The sequence below is a fragment of the Phocoena phocoena genome, chromosome 19 (assembly GCF_963924675.1).
Source record: "Phocoena phocoena chromosome 19, mPhoPho1.1, whole genome shotgun sequence".
Lineage (NCBI taxonomy): Eukaryota > Metazoa > Chordata > Mammalia > Artiodactyla > Phocoenidae > Phocoena > Phocoena phocoena.
The window spans coordinates 44,698,124-44,713,548 of NC_089237.1; positions in this window are offsets into that span (position 1 = coordinate 44,698,124).

Below are 15,425 nucleotides of genomic sequence, written 5' to 3' on the forward strand. Positions count from 1 at the left end.
TATGGTACCTCTTGGGTTTCTAGTTATCTACAAAATGGCAGTGTACATCACTTCCTGTTCTTTCACAACTGATTCTCTGAATTCCCTCTTAGTGACTTAATTGTTGGCATTCTGATACCTGATTTGTTAATTTGGTTATAATTCTCATGTTTTATAGATGGAAGAATTTCTAAGAATCAGTTGGGTTTAAAAGCTTTGTATAGTCTAGGATTATCTTGACAGTAACTAAATTTCCTTCCAAATTAAAGGATAGTTTCTCAAACAGATTTAAACTGAGAGGTTTTAAAGAAATACAGCAATATACAGGACCAAAAGTATGAGTGAATTGAATAGAAAATAATTATTGTATTTTCTGTAATATATATTTTGGGAGAACTGTAGATGTGGCAGTTAACTGACCATGTTAATATAAAACAAGTTTTCTTTATATCAAGGTATATACATGATATTTGGTCCCATGCTGTGATGCCATCCCGGTAGTAAGAAAGAAACTGATTACTTACAGAATACTAGGACTGAATACTCTTAACTAACCATAAAAAGTGTAATTTATTTTAAGAATTTGCTGGTACTTAGTAGATATGAATACTTAGTAAATCCAGAAGTTATCTAGGGGGCCAACTGTTGGCATTGAAATTAGATTTGAGATTAATCTGTTATTCAAATTAATAAATTCTTTTTCATTTGACTGCTCTGTATATTAAAATCATTTTATTTCTCCTCTGTATATCTCTTTGGTTATCAGTAGTCTGTTGTAATAATTGTACTCATACTGATTTAACCTTTTAGAAATTAGGAGCTTTTTTCTATGTATAAGTTAAGGGCTGCTATTCAGTTCAGGATCATATATGAATGCATCTCTTCTAAAAAGTGTCAATTCTGTAGTTAAGTCTTGCATAAAATTGAGAATGTTCCATTAAGCAGAGTGCCAACGTATGTTCGTCTGCCTTTAGGTTTCTGTACTTGTTCATGGCTGGATTATTTTTTTATATTCTTCAAGATTTCAAATTCTAAAAATGTAAGTGTAAAAGATACAAACCTCTATTCATTCCATTATATTGGATGAAAATATTTTAATTTTAATGATAAAAATTGATATTTAATATCATTAAAGTGTTTCATACCTTTTTAAGAAATCCACATGAATTTAAATGTTGTGTGGAGGGGCTAGAAACAATTACTTTCAATTGGGATGTTCTTTTAACATTTGGTAACAATTATTTCTATATCAGTCTCTTCTGTTTGTGCTAGAAGCAGACTTTTTGTTCTGAAATACAGTTTAAGGCTGCATTTTCTTAACTAGTGACAAAATTAAGCGGCCCATAAAAGGTGGAAAGGTTTTTCACAATATAAAAAATTTACGTGGCATGTAAATAAAGTTAATAAAAGTACAGATTACTAGGTACTTCGCATAATTAATATATAGCCTGTTAAAAATGCCAGTAGCAGTGACATTGTTATAAAAGCATAACTACATTTAATTGGCCTCTAACTTATCTTTAAAGCTGAGAAGGGGCTGAATTTTCTTTTTGATAAAATTATTCAATATGATTATGTTGTGCAGATTCAGAAGTAGATGAATTACTTCATTTAGAAAGACATGCAAAGTTTAGTTTCTGAGAAAAACATCAACAGATACTGGAATGGAACAAAATATTCGGATCTGCAGCCACCAATAATACAACTGTCACTTAATATATCTTAATTTTACCATTTATTAGCTGTGTAACTTCTTTATGTAACATTTTTAAGCCTCACTTTCCCTGTCTGTAAAATGAAAATAATACCTACTTTATAAGGTTGCTAGGTTTAAATGGGATAACCCTTGTTAAGTACCTAATGTATTGCTTGACACATAGTAAGCACCCAATAAGTTGTTGGCTGTCACATATTAGCCACTTAATAAATGTTTACAAATGAAAATAGTCTAATATTTAAGAATGAATTACATTCCATAATTTTGATTTGAAGTTGGATTTATACATTTGCAGCTCAACGTATATTTTTTAAAGAAATGGTTCGAATTTCTAACCAAGGATAGCTTACAAACTTTTTTGTACCTGAGATGGACTACTATGTAGTTCTATAAGAGATTTTCTTTTTCCTTTGCTGGACGTAAAACCTGTCCTAAAGAACAAAATTTCCTTCCCCTTTGGTACTTCATTTGTTTATTTAAGTCTTTTGGTATCATACTTCTACTTCCTGGAACTCTTTTCACCATCCCTGGCTTTGAGGGAATCCAAAGTACTCATGTTCTCCTAAGCCTCTTTTTTAGGTATGTTTTGTAGGTATGTCTCATCTTGAAAGTGCTTTATATTCCACAATATATTAATTCAGCAAATGTTAAGTGATGATTACATGTCAGTAAGGTTTGGTCCCTGCCCTGGAGGAATTCTGTCTTCTCACTTTTTCCACTTCCTAAATAGTTTTCTCAAACCAGATATTCAGAGGAAAGCAAGGATCTTCCTGTGGTTGTCAGTTCCTCTAAGCCAGTGCTTTTCAAACTTCAGGTTGTGACCCATTAGTGACTTGTCAGTTCAATTTACTGGGTCACAACACCAATTTTTTTAAATAAAAAATAATGGGAAATAACCAGAGTGTGTTGTGTAAGTAAGGGTGAGCATTGTAATGGGAAACTTTTTTTGGCTTTATTTTTATGTGTTCTGGGTACACAGATAAATTTTTTTGAAGTTTCTTTTTGAACTCATGCTTTTTACTTCTAACTGCATATTTCTGAAGTATGAATATGCTTGTTTTTTCTTTTTCTTTCAACAATTCTCCTTTCAATCTCTCCTGATTCTAGTCTCTAGTCTATTTGTTTGTTATGTTGCACATATTTACCTTTCCTAGGTCTCAAAGCTTGTTGGGGTACTGATAGGTCCTGGGCAGGATACCAGCAGTTTTGGGTATGATGATAACTTCTGAGGTTTTTATATTGGGGAGCACGTTATCACATGCTCTAATGTCACGTCTTATGTATGTGAGGGCAATTTCTCATGAATTGCAGGATTTATTTTTAAAAAGAAAACTTTATTTGGAGCATAATAAGAAAATATCTTTTATTTTTATTTGAGTCATATATAGATTTAATTTTAAACTATTAATTGCACTATATATATGTTTGTTTGTTTGTTTTTTTGCGGTACGCGGGCCTCTCACTGTTGTGGCCTCTCCTGTTGCGGAGCACAGGCTCCGGACACGCAGGCTCAGCGGCCACGGCTCACGGGCCCAGCCGCTCCGCGGCATGTGGGATCTTCCCGGACTGGGGCATGAACCCGTGTCTCCTGCATCGGCAGGCAGACTCTCAACCACTGCGCCGCCCTATTAAGTATTTTTAAAAAATTTCAGTGTGCTTCAGTGCATTACATCTAATGATATCCTTATATTTTGGTTGATGTTTTTAGTTCACTTATGGTGGTAGTTACGAGTCTCTAGTTTGTATTTTGGATTGATTTTTTCCAGTTTGTTTCCACTGAAGCAGAGAAAGGTTTTAGAAAAAGTTGATGAACAGCATTACTAAACAAGGTCAAGGTTTTTCCTTTTTTACACTTGGGAATTCAGTGTCACTCAAAATTGGAAAACTTGTCTCTTTGCCAAAAGCATCCATATTTTTGATTGGAAAGACTAAAATTACTTATTAACCTATAATGGTACTTGATAAGGAAACTTTACTCTTCACTGTTGCACTCTGTATAGTATGTGTTACAGTATTTAATATACTGCGGTTAAGGAAGCTCATGCTGTGTAAATGGTAGATGATGATTGTGATGTTTTTTATAGGGAACATCACATTATTGGAGTACAGTATTTCAGTTGGTTTTGTTTCTTACAATTCAAGGGTTTTGAGTCCTGGGGGCGCAGTATAATGTGCTCACTCTCAGATTCTTTACTTTGACATATGTGCTTGTTACTGATGATAATTTTTCCATTACCCAGAAAAGCACAAGTAATTTGAAAATACCGTAATGAAAAGATCCTTTTATCTTTGGTTTAGATACTGACAAAATATTTTTGTGTATTATGTGTGAAAGTTCAGTTCTATGAAATAATGCCATAAAACTTAAATCAAGAGTAAAAAGATTTTAAGGAAAAGATGGGAAATTTTTCTGTTTAGGAAAGAAATGTTCTGTAGTAGAGAAACTTGAATGCTAGCAATAGAAAGTATAGAATTTGGATATTTCTTTGTTTATGTGGCATTTTGATTGAACTGATTATGCATATGCATACAAATGTATGGTAAACTGGTTGGAGAGGTCCACTGCCTTCAAGAATAGCATGGTTTTAGGGAAAAACAAAAATATTGATCCATGAATTTTGTTTTGTAATATGTATTAGATAATTTGATAAATTAGAAGAATAAGTTTCACAAGAGAGTTTATTCCTGTAGTAAATGATGTTATACCAAAATCCTAAATAATGCATTGTTACCAAATGAATTTTTTTCTTTCTCTGGTTGAATACATGTGAAATATGTGTTGTTTATTATTTGAGAATCAAATAAATGATAAGGGTGGTGGGCTTTTTAAAATTTGTTTTTTGTTTTCTTTTTGCATTTAGTAGTTTCAGTATCAGAAGTGAATTAGATTTTGTGTCTTTAAGGAAGACCAAATGTAATTTTTTTGCAATTGTTTTTTTCAGTCAACAAGAATGAACCTATGTTGGAAGTTAAATGTTCTGAGAACTTTAAATAGGAATCAAATAAAGAACTTTCATTTTTATTTATCAGATTTGAAATGTAGATGTATTAATAATATATCATTCTCTCAAAAATTTAAGTTGGAGACTTAGTCTCCTAACATTTTACAGTCTGTCTACTCTAAACAACTAAATTTAACAAGACATCTGGTTAATTTAAGAGTCTTGTAAATACACATTTTCTTTCAACCTTCCTGGAGATGGCATGGAATATATTAGGGGAGGAATGGTGAAATAGATACAGTAAGCAAACATCGAAAATGCGTTTTATGATAATCTTTGAGGTGGTAAATCCAGTCATTGACAGTATAATGGTTCTGCTTTTGACGTACGAAATGTGTATTAAATAATACAAAAACTGTCTAATTGTTTTTGACAATTAATATATTAAGGTACACCACCATTCTGTTTTTTTTAACATGAATTATATTGGATTAATATTAGGTGAAATGGTATCCCAAATTTTAGTATCTATTATTCTCCTTTATCTCATTCAGGTGGCATTGTGATATGAGATTATAACTTTTTTTTTTTTTGAAAAAGTATTCTTTGTTAAATCCTTTTGAAGCATAGTCATTAAGCTATTTGGTTTACTCATATTTGGTTTAAGCTTAATATAGAAATCAATTTCAGTTTAACACTTTGAGATACATAGGTTATAATTTATGATCTGTCGGTATGTACTATGAAAACACCAAATCAAAATAGTGATTGATGGAATTTGAATTTAAAGACTACCAGTTTAACCATTATCTACATAGCTTTAGTATCAAAATAAGATTCAGTCATAACACATGTACTTATGTATCTTTTGAGTGCTGCATTCTAGGCACTGTACTTATCAAAATAGGTTCAGTGATGACACATCTATTTATTATACATTTTGGACTGCTATTTGCTAGGTACTGTACTGGGATACAGAAATGAGTACGATTTAATCTCTCCTGTTTTTTCAGTTGAACAGGGATATGGACTTGCAAATAAATATATCATACAATAATGCAATGCAAAGTTTCGAAAACATGACAGTGTTGACATTTTAGGTAGGATGATTTATTGTTGTGTGGATTTGTGCTGTGTATTATTAGATATTTTGAAGCATCCCTGGCCTTTACCCATTAGATGCCAGAAGCACTCCCTCTCCCCAGTTGTGACAATTAAAAATGTCTCCAGACATTGGCAAAAGTCCCCTGGGGAGTAAAATCACCTCTTATTGAGACTCACTGGTGTAGTGAATACTAAGGTACAAAGAACTGTCATCAGACAAGTGAAATAAAGTCAAGGTGGAATGACCCCTAAGGGAATGCAGTTTTATATGGGTCTTGAAGAAAAGTAAGACTGGAATTATATACCTGAGAGCATGAAAGATCAATGTCTATGAATGTAATTAGTAATAGTTTGTGGCTATAGGCTATTTATGTGGTTTGGGATGGAAATTCAGTAAAATGAAGCTGAAAAACTACTTTGGGGCCATATCTTTTTTTTTTTAATTTGATTTTATTTATTTTTTTATACAGCAGGTCCTCATCAGTTTTATACACATCAGTGTGTACATGTCAATCCCAATCTCCCAATTCATCACCCCTCCACCCCGACCCCCCCCCCTCTTTCCCCCCTTGTTTGTTCTCTACATCTGTGTCTCAATTTCTGCCCTGCAAACTGGTTCATCTGTACCATTTTTCTAGGTTCCACATATATGCGTTAATATACGATATTTGTTTTTGTCTTTCTGACTTCACTCTGTATGACAGTCTCCAGATCCATCCACGTCTCTATAGATGACCCAATTTCATTCTTATTTATGGCTGAGTAATATTCCATTGTATATATGTACCACATCTTCTTTATCCATTCATCTGTTGATGGGCATTTAGGTTGCTTCCATGACCTGGCTATTGTAAATAGTGCTGCAATGAACATTGGGGTGCATGTGTCTTTTTGAATTATGGTTTTCTCTGGCTATATGCCCAGGAGTGGGATTGGATCATATGGTAATTCAATTTTCAGTTTTTTAAGGAACCTCCATACTGTTCTCCATAGTGGCTGTATCAATTTACACTCCCACCAACAGTGCAAGTGGGTTCCCTTTTCTCCACACCCTCTCCAGGATTTGTTGTTTGTAGATTTTCTGTTGATGCCCATTCCAACTGGTGTGAGGTGATACCTCGTAGTTTTGATTTGCATTTCTCTAATAATTAGTGATGTTGAGCAGCTTTTCATGTGCTTCTTGGCCATCTGTATATCTTCTTTGGAGAAATGTCTATTTAGGTCTTCTGCCCATTTCTGGATTGGGTTGTTTGTCTCTTTAATATTGAGCTGCATGAGCTGTTTATATATTTTGGAGATTAATCCTTTGTCTGTTGATTTCATTTGCAAATATTTTCTCCCATATTGAGGGTTGTCTTTTCGTCTTGTTTATGGTTTCCTTTGCTGTGCAAAAGCTTTTAAGTTTTATTAGGTCCCATTTGTTTACTTTTGTTTTTATTTCCATAACTCTAGGAGGTGGATCAAAAAAGATCTTGCTGTGATCTGTGTCAAAGAGTGTTCTTCCTATGTTTTCCTCTAAGAGTTTTATAGAGTCTGGTCTTACATTTAGGTCTCTAATCCATTTTGAGTTTATTTTTGTGTATGGTGTTAGGGAGTGTTCTAATTTCATTCTTTTACATGTAGCTGTCCAGTTTTCCCAGCACCACTTATTGAAGAGAATGTCTTTTCTCCATTGTATGTCCTTGGCTCTTTTGTCACAGATTAGTTGACCATAGGTGCGTAGGTTTATCTCTGGGCTTTCTATCCTGTTCCATTGATCTATGTTTCTGTTTTTGTGCCAGTCCCATATTGTCTTGATTACTGTAGCTTTGTAGTATAGTCTGAAGTCAGGGAGTCTGATTCCTCCAGCTCCATTTTTTTCCCTCAAGACTGCTTTGGCTATTCGGGGTCTTTTGTGTCTCCATACAGATTTTAAGATTTTTGGTTCTAGTTCCATTAAAAATGCCATTGGTAATTTGATAGGGATTGCATTGAATCTGTAGATTGCTTTGGGTAGTATAGTCATGTTCACAATATTGATTCTTCCAATCCAAGAACATGGTATATCTCTCCATCTGTTGGTATCATCTTTAATTTCTTTCATCAGTGTCTTATAGTTTTCTGGTCTTTTGTCTCACTAGGTAGGTTTATTCCTAGGTATTTTATTCTTTTTGTTGCAGTGGTAAATGGGAGTGTTTCCTTAATTTCTCTTTCAGATTTTTCATCATTAGCGTATAGGAATGCAAGAGATTTCTGTGCATTAATTTTGTATCCTGCAACTTTACCAAACTTTACCATGATTAGCTCTAGTAGTTTTCTGGTGGCATCTTTAGGATTCTGTATGTATAGTATCATGTCATCTACAAACAGTGACAGTTTTACTTCTTCTTTTCCAATTTGTATTCCTTTTATTTCTTTTTCTTCTCTGATTGCCATGGCTAGGACTTCCAAAACTATGTTGAATAATAGTGGTGAGAGTGGACATCCTTGTTTTGTTCCTGATCTTAGAGGAAATGCTTTCAGTTTTTCACCATTGAGAATGATGTTTGCTGTGCGTTTGTTGTATATGGCCTTTATTACGTTGAGGTAGGTTCCCTCTATGCCCACTTTCTGGAGAGTTTTTATCATAAATGGGTGTTGAATTTTGTCAAAAGCTTTTTCTGCAGCTATTGAGATGATCATATGGTTTTTCTTCTTCAGTTTGTTAAAATGGTGTATCACATTGATTGATTTGCTTATATTGAAGAATCCTTGCATCCCTGGGATAAATCTCACTTGATCATGGTGTATGATCCTTTTAATGTGTTGTTGGATTCTGTTCACTAGTATTTTGTTGAGGATTTTTGCATCTATACTCATCAGTGATATTGGTCTGTAATTTTCTTTTTTTGTAGTGTCTTTGTCTGGTTTTGGTATCAGGGTGATGGTGGCCTCATAGAATGAGTTTGGGAGTGTTCCTTCCTCCACAGTTTTTTGGAAGAGTTTGAGAAGGATGAGTGTTAGCTCTTCTCTAAATGTTTGATAAAATTCACCTGTGAAGCCATCTGGTCCTGGACTTTTGTTTGTTGGAAGATTTTTAATCACAGTTTCAATTTCATGACTTGTGATTGTTCATATTTTCCATTTCTTCCTGGTTCCGTCTTGGAAGGTTATACCTTTCTAAGAATTTGTCCATTTCTTCCAGGTTGTCCATTTTATTGGCATAGAGTTGCTTGTAGTAGTCTCTTAGGATGCTTTGTATTTCTGCAGTGTCTGTTGTAAATTCTCCTTTTTCATTTCCAATTTTATTGATTTGAGTCCTCTCCCTCTTTTTCTTGATGAGTCTGGCTAATGGTTTATCAATTTTGTTTATCTTCTCAAAGAACCAGCTTTTAGTTTTATTGATCCTTGCTATTGTTTTCTTTGTTTCTGTTTCATTCATTTCTGCTCTGATCGTCATGATTTCTTTCCTTCTGCTAAGTTTGGGTTTTGTTTGTTCTTCTTTGTCTAGTTCCTTTAGGTGTAAGGTTAGATTGTTTATTTGAGATTTTTCTTGTTTCTTGAGGTAGGCTTGTATAGCTATAAACTTCCCTCTTAGAACTGCTTTTGTTGCATCCCATAGGTTTTGGATCATCGTATTTTCATTGTCATTTGTCTCTAGGTATTTTTTGATTTCCTCTTTGATTTCTTCAGTGATCTCTTGGTTATTTAGTAACGTATTGTTTAGCCTCCATGTTTTTGTGTTTTTTACGTTTTTTTCCCTGTAATTCATTTCTAATCTCATAGCGTTGTGGTCAGAAAAGATGCTTGATATGATTTCAGTTTTCTTAAATTTATTGTGGCTTGATTTGTGACCCAAGATGTGATCTATCCTGGAGAATGTTCCGTGCGCACTTGAGAAGAAAGTGTAATCTGCTGTTTCTGGATGGAATGTCCTATGAACATCAGTTAAATCTATCTGGTCTATTGTGTCATTTAAAGCTTCTGTTTCCTTATTTATTTTCATTTTGGATGATCTGTCCATTGGTGTAAATGAGGTGTTAAAGTCCCCCACTATTATTGTGTTACCGTCGATTTTCTCTTTTGTAGCTGTTTAGCAGTTGCCTTATGTGTTGAGGTGCTCCTGTGTTGTGTGCATATATATTTATAATTGTTATATCTTCTTCTTGGATTGATCCCTTGATCATTATGTAGTGTCCTTCCTTGTCTCTTGTAACATTCTTTAAAGTCCATTTTATCTGATATGAGTATTGCTAGTCCAGCTTTCTTTTGATTTCCATTTGCATGGAATATCTTTTTCCATTCCTACACTTTCAGTCTGTATGTGTCCTTAGGTCTGAAGTGGGCCTCTTGTAGACAGCATATATATGGGTCTTGTTTTTGTATCCATTCAGCAAGCCTGTGTCTTTTGGTTGGAGCATTTAATCCATTCACGTTTAAGGTAATTATCGATATATATGTTCCTATGACCATTTTCTTAATTGTTTTGGGTTTGTTTTGTAGGTCCTTTTTCTTCTCTTGTGTTTCCCACTTAGAGAAGTTCCTTTAGCATTTGTTGTAGAGCTGGTTTGGCGGTGCTGAATTCTCTTAGCTTTTGCTTGTCTGTAAAGCTTTTGATTTCTCCGTCGAATCTGAATGAGATCCTTGCAGGCTAGAGTAATCTTGGTTGTAGGTTCTTCCCTTTCATCACTTTAAGTATATCATGCCACTCCCTTCTGGCTTGTAGAGTTTCTGCTGAGAAATCAGCTGTTAACCTTATTGGAGTTCCCTTGTATGTTATTTGTCATTTTTCCCTTGCTGCTTTCAGTAATTTTTCTTTGTCTTTAATTTTTGCCAGTTTGATTACTATATGTGTCTTGGCGTGTTTCTCCTTGGGTTTATCCTGTATGGGACTCTCTGCGCTTCCTGGACTTGGGTGGCTATTTCCTTTCCCATGTTAGGGAAGTTTTTGACTATAATCTCTTCAAATATTTTCTCGGGTCCTTTCTCTCTCTCTTCGTCTTCTGGGACCCCTATAATGTGAATGTTGTTGTGTTTAATGTTGTCCCAGAGGTCTCTTAGGCTGTCTTCATTTCTTTTCATTCTTTTTTCTTTATTCTGTTCCGTGGCAGTGAATTCCACCATTCTGTCTTCCAGGTCACTTATCCGTTCTTCTGCCTCAGTTATTCTGCTATTGATTCCTTCTAGTGTAGATTTCATTTCAGTTATTGTATTGTTCCTCTCTGTTTGTTTGTTCTTTAATTCTTCTAGGTCTTTGTTAAACATTTCTTGCATCTTCTCGATCTTTGCCTCCATTCTTTTTCTGAGGTCCTGGATCATCTTCACTATCATTCTGAATTTTTTTTCTGGAAGGTTGCCTATCTCCACTTCATTTAGTTGTTTTTCTGGGGTTTTATCTTGTTCCTTTATCTGGTACATAGCCCTCTGCCTTTTCATCTTGTCTATCTTTCTGTGAATGTGGTTTTTGTTCCACAGGCTGCAGGATTGTAATTCTTCTTGCTTCTGCTGTCTGCCCTCTGGGGGCCATATCTTTTTAACTGTTTAATTGAGGCATAATTAATGCAGCAAAGTGTATAAATATTAAGTGTAAGCTTGTTGAATTTTTGCAGATGTATATCCTCATGTAGCCACCGTGCACAACAACATATGGAACATTTCTAGCATCTCTTACATTTCTTGAAGGGCCATTGCTGTGCTCCTGTTTGATGTGAAAATCATATAAAAGCAGAGGTGTGGTATCATCAGATTTGTGTTTTAAAAAGATTACTCTGGAGTTGTGGAGAATAGATGGGCAAAAATTACACGTAGGGAGTTTGGTTATAAGGTTATTCGAGAAGTCTAAATAAGGAGTTGAGCTGACATGATGGATTTTAGAGAGACTAAGGTGGAAATATTGATGGAATCAAGGGTTTACTAGAGGTAAGGGACAGGATATGTTGAGAATGACTCTTGGTAACAAGCAGTTCAAAGATTTCAGTGACTTTTAACAGGACAAACATTTTTTGCTTGACATGATATATGTGTAGTGTGGGTTTGTGGGGGATTCTGTTTGTTCTCACTATGTAGGGTCTCAGACTGATGGAGGCTCCATCACATGGTTCCATGATCTCCGTGGCAATGGGAAGGAGACTGTTGCTAATAACTTATTGGCTCTTAAAGTGTCTACCTAGAAGAGGGTCATGTCGTTTTGGCTTATTGTTCATTGGCCAAAGCAAGTCATATGGTCTTAAGAGATTTCACAGAGAGGGTAAGAAAGTGCAGTATGTCCAGAAGGGGAGAACTGAAATATTTCAGCTATGGTAAATATATGTCGTTTTGATTTACAGCTTATTTAGTCAGTTAAAAAGTGAATAATATTGAAATTTATGGTAAGAATTTTAGTAGTAACAAGAGCCACCATTTATTGAGCATTTACTGTGTGCCAGGTACTATTTATGTATTTTAAGATATATTTTTCATTTCAATTTTTTACAACATCCCTGGAAGGAAGATGGCAGTTGCATTTTATAGAGGGGAAACTGATGCTCATGAGGTTAAATAACTTAAGATCACATAGCCAGGAGTGTATGTAAAGCCTGAGCTAGTTGTACTCTATTTGGTTGAGTAGAACCTTCTTGGCAGTAGGGTAGAAGGAGGGAAAAAACCCAAAACCTCTTTGATTGAATAATCAATCAAATATTGTTAATTCGACTTGTTGTTAATTAGGCTTAAATGAATTAACAGTGGTATTGTTCTTGTAAATAACATTTTGTCCTCCAAGATTTTTCTGAAATTTCACAAGTGTAGACTATTTAATTGCATTTTAAAGATTCACAGATTAGAAGCTGCTGTTTGTTATTCATTTATTCTGTTTTTTACCGCCTTCTGTCTGATTCCTGCCTATATTGCTCTGCTTAACTTGTTCTCTAATTTTTTTTTAATAAATTAAATTTAAAATAAAATTTTATTTATTTATTTTTGGCTGCTTTGGGTCTTTGTTGCGGCGATCGGGGGCCGCTCTTTGTCGCAGTGCATGGGCTTCTCATTGCAGTGACTTCTCTTATTGCAGTGGCTTCTCTTATTGCGGTGGCTTCTGTTGTTGCGGAGCATGGGCTCTAGGCTCGCGGGCTTCAGTAGCTGTGGCTCGAAGGCTCTAGACCGCAGGCTCAGTAGTTGTGGTGCACGGGGTTAGTTTCTCCGCGGCACGTGGCATCTTCCCAGACCACGGCTCGAACCCGTGTCTCTTGCATTGGCAGGCAGATTTTTAATCACTGTGCCACCAGGGAAGCCTCGTCTAATTTTTTGAGTGTGAGAATCTTTTGTCAGTTCTTTGTACTTGAAATTCTAGTGTATGTGATTTATCTCTCTATTACTACCCTTAGTGAGAATTTCCTTTCAGGTATGTGAATTGCTAGTCATGGGGATGTTGGTAATTAGAATAAGAGGGAGTCTGGCTGTTGGGAATAGAAAATTCAAGTAGAAGGCTGAGTCAGGAGTAGGGATTTTTGTAAGAAAACCTTAGGAAAGATTAAAGGAAACAAGTAAATCTGATCTGTAAAACTGTCTTCTTACCTCCATTAGAAGGAAAGGGCTTATTTTTGAGAGGCTGACAGTACTTCAACATGAAGTTAATGGGCAGAGCTAAAGCTCTCTGTAGTGGGCAAGGTCTGTGAAAAATAAGTTAGTCAAAGCATTTCCATCATCCAAGCTGTCCTTGCATCCTTGGACCATGGTTGGCCTTTGGAAAATCAACTTTTGCCTTAAAATTTTTAAAGTCCTCAAATAATGGAAAAAAGTTAAATTGTTTAGAATAAGTTATAACAATACATGATATAAAATTCAGAAGGTACAAAAAGATGGGACTTTCCTCGCCGTCCAGTGGTTAAGACTCTGAGGTTCCACTGCAGGGGGTGTGGATTCCATCCCTGCTCGGGGAACTAAGATCCCACGTACCGTGAGGTGCAGCCAAAAAAAAAAAAAAAAGAGAAAAAAGAAAAATACATAGCAAATTAACTGTATGGTGTGTGCATAGCTAATATTGGATATATAAATGTTATTAGTATTCTCTTAGTCATTAAGTGTGTCCAAAAACACATGAAAAAAAGTTTCTAAGACCATAAATCTACTTGTGACGTCAGTCCTCCTGACCCTGTTTTCTTTTTTAATATCTCAAGTGCCTAAAACATCAATTTGTTTATTAGGTAGATTTTCAGGGAGCAGGACTTTGACTCTCAGAGAGGGAGACTCTCTGTTTGCAAAACACTGTGTTCAGTGTTAGAAAAAAAAATGTTCATAAAAGACAGGTTTAGAATTCACAAGAATAAATTCATGTGTGGTCCTTTATGCCCTCTGCTTCTTTGTAATACTTAAGACTATTTACCATCTCCTTCCTTCTTAAAAATTTTATTTTACTGATTCTTCTTTCTGACTGCCCCTAACTGTAGATGTCTCAGCAGTTGATACTTTTCTTTCTCTCTCTGCTCCTCTTTCTTTCTCTCCTCTTTCCAGTGCCTCTCCCATTCCCATCCTGTATACCCAACTGCCTATCTGAGATGTCTTGAACTTCTTGGATATCTATAGGCACATCAGGTTCAACACATCTAAAATGAACTCATCTTTTTCATCCCCTTTCGCAAAAGGTTCCCCTTATTTACCCACCTGTTTCAATGCTAATAACACTTTTTTTTAAAGTCAGCTTACTTTACCAAGGTATAATTTACTTGCAGTAAAATTCACACATTTTTAGCGTAGAGATCAATGGCTGTAACCATCAACCTAGTGAAGATGTAGAACATTTTTATTTCATCTGAAAATTCCCTAGCAATCAGTCTCATTCCACTCTTATTCTTAGGCAGCCAGTGATGTGATTTCTGTTACTATGAATTAGATTTGTCTTTCCTAGAGTTTCGTAGAAATGGAATCACACAATATGTGGTTTTGTGCTTGGCTTCTTTCTCTTGGCATAATGTCTGTGATATTTATCCATTTTGTTGCATGTATCAGCAGTTCATTTCTTCTGTTCCTTAGTAATATTCCTGAGTTTGGATATACCATAATATATTAATTCACTTGATTGATATTTGAATCTTTTCCAGTTGTTGACTTTTTTTTTTTTTTTTGCGGTAAGTGGGCCTCTCACTGTTGTGGCCTCTCCCGTTGCGGAGCACAGGCTCCGGACGCGCAGGCTCAGCGGCCATGGCTCACGGGCCCAGCCGCTCCACGGCATGTGGGATCTTCCCGGACCAGGGTATGAACCCACGTACCCTGCATTGGCAGGCGGACTCTCAACCACTGCGCCACCAGGGAAGCCCTGTTTTGATTCTTTTAATCTCTTTCCTCACCTATATTCATCCAACATATTGTGAAGTCATGGGGTTTCTTCCTTTGAAATATGTTTAACCCTTTGTTCTCTTTTCCAGGGATTTTTTTTTTTTTTTTTTTTGCGGTACGCGGGCCTCTCACTGTTGTGGCCTCTTCCGCTGCGGAGCACAGGCTCCGGACGCGCAGGCTCAGCGACCGTGGCTCACGGGCCCAGCCGTTCCACGGCAAGCGGGATCTTCCCGGACTGGGGCACGAACCCGCGTCCCCTGCATTGGCAGGCGGACCCTCAACCACTGCGCCACCAGGGAAGCCCTTACTCCAGGGATCTTTAACAGTGTTGTGAGAAGCTTTTTTTTTTTCTTGAAGCCTTATTTTAGGAGTAAGGGATAGAAGGGTAATTATGCAAATGGACTCCTTGCTGAGTG